Source organism: Dioscorea cayenensis, chromosome 16 (assembly GCF_009730915.1).
Source record: "Dioscorea cayenensis subsp. rotundata cultivar TDr96_F1 chromosome 16, TDr96_F1_v2_PseudoChromosome.rev07_lg8_w22 25.fasta, whole genome shotgun sequence".
Taxonomy (NCBI): domain Eukaryota; kingdom Viridiplantae; phylum Streptophyta; class Magnoliopsida; order Dioscoreales; family Dioscoreaceae; genus Dioscorea; species Dioscorea cayenensis.
The window spans coordinates 7650933-7653124 of NC_052486.1; the positions used below are offsets into that span (position 1 = coordinate 7650933).

Genomic DNA, 2192 nt, shown 5'->3' on the forward strand with positions numbered 1-2192 from the left:
CACTTCTTCATTCCCCAGCTCTTGGTCTAGCAACCCTTGATAAGGATATGGATTCATCATTTTCTGCACATATTCATTGATTACCTCATCAGTAGTGTCAAGGAAACACAAAGTATCATCAAAATCAAGAGAATACCACATGGCTTTGGCGAGGCGGTATGTCAACTTCTCATCACCAACTCGTAAGGTCAACTCCCCGCCGTCCATGTCAGTAAGAGCCTTGGAAGTGCATAAGAATGGCCTTCAATGTATCAGTGGAACATCGACATCCTCATCAAAATCCAACAGTACAAAGTCCACAGGAAATATGTACTTGTCGACTTTCACAAGTACGTCTTCAATGATGCCCCTCAGATGTCGAACCGTTTGGTCCGCGAATTAAAGTATCATCCGAGTGCGCCTACACTTTCCTAAGCCTAACTTCTGGAAGAAAGTATAAGGCATGATGTTAATGCTAGCCCCAGAATCCGCCAACGCCTTTTCTTTGACCAAATTACCAATGTTGCATGGAATGATAAAGCTTCTAGGGTCCTTCTTCTTGTTTGGCATATTCTTTTGCAACGCCGCTGAACATGAACCATCTAGAATCACAAATGCACTCTCTTCCAAGTTTCTCTTGTTTGTCAAGAGGTCCTTGAGAAACTTTGCATAGTGAGGTATTTGAGACAATGCCTCCACAAATGGAATGTTGATGTACAACTGCTTAAATAGACCTAAGAACTTCTTGTATTGCTTATCATTTTGGTCGTTCTTTAATCTTGAAGGATAAGGGGTTCTTGGCTTGTAGGGTGGAGGTGCCACCTCCTTCCTTTTGTTGGTCATCTCCTCAAAGTCCATGACCTCAGGTGCTTCAACATTGGTCTTCTCACTGGTGAGCCTACCCTCAACTCCATGACCACTTCTCAAATTGATCACTTTCACGTGTTCTCTTGGGTTTGTCTCCGTGTTTCTGGGCAAACTCCCTTGAGGTCTTCCCGAGAGTAACTTCACAATTTTTTCCCCCTTGGTTTTCCAAGTTATGCAATGAAGCGGTGTGGTTGCGAAGTGTGGTTTGAACCGGTGGTACCGTAATGAACTTAGTTAAAGCCTTCTCTAGATTGGTCATCTAGTTCTCTAACCTTAACACTCTATTTTTCCATGTTTGAGGATTGTTGTTGTTGTTGTTGGAAACCGGTGGTGCCATTGTCTTCTGTTGCCCATTGATTACTCCAAGAAAGGTTTGGGTGGCTCCTCCAACCTAGATTGTAGGTGTTGCTATGTAGATTCCCTTAGCCTCTCATTGTATTCCCTACACAATCCAATTGTTCCATCGAGGATGTACCACCAATAGAAATCGAGCAATCGGATGGAACATGTCCTTCCCCACACCCAGTGTAACTCGTCATAGCCGCCACTCTAAGAGAACTTAGAGTGTCTAACTTCATACTCAATGACTCAACCTGGGCCTCCAATGAGGTAACTCTATCAATCTCATGAGGTCCGGCTACTTTCTTTTTGTTCCTTGTGTTCCACTGATAACTATTCATAGCCATTTCTTCAAATGAGATGTCGGCCCTCATCGGGAGTCTTGCTTCCTAAGGTACCTCATGCTGCAGCATCAAGCAACTACTTTGTGCTTGGGTTCAAACCATTATAGAAAGTCTGAATGATCATCCACTCGGGAAACCCATGTTGAGAACATTTCCGAAGGAGTTCCTTAAACCTATCGCATGTCTCAAAAATAGACTCAAATTTCATTTCCACAAAGAAGGATATTTCATTCCTAAAGCATTGCAGATTTTCCAGGAGGGAAATATAGGGCAAGAAAAGCTTCCACCATCTCCTCCCATGTAGTGATCGATGCTCAAGGTAATAAATATAGCCACTGCTTTGCTCTCTCCTTCAAGGAAAATGAGAAGGCCCTCAACTTCATAGCATCATCCATTACTCCATTAATCTTGACCATGTCGCACACTTCCAAGAAGTTCTCTATATGATTATTTGGATCTCCATTGGCCAAACCATTAAACTGTGCCAACTACTGTAGCATTTGGATGACGCCAGGCTTGAGCTCAAAATTTTGAGCTGTAATCAATGGCTGCACTATACTAGATGGCCAGCCAAGAACTGTGGGTCTGGCATAATATTAGATTGCCCTCTATTGCTCATTCTATTCTGCCATGGTATCAGACCCTTCACCTTCCATCTCAGCT

The 2192-nt window shown here is 43.2% G+C and overlaps 1 non-coding gene across 1 annotated transcript; it reads left to right on the forward strand.

Moving 5' to 3' along the window:
* Positions 1 to 1663: 1663 nt before the first annotated feature.
* LOC120279850 lies at positions 1664 to 1771 on the forward strand. The gene has a single exon (XR_005542151.1). It is a non-coding gene; the product is annotated as a small nucleolar RNA R71 (small nucleolar RNA).
* The last annotated feature ends 421 nt before the right edge of the window (positions 1772 to 2192 follow it).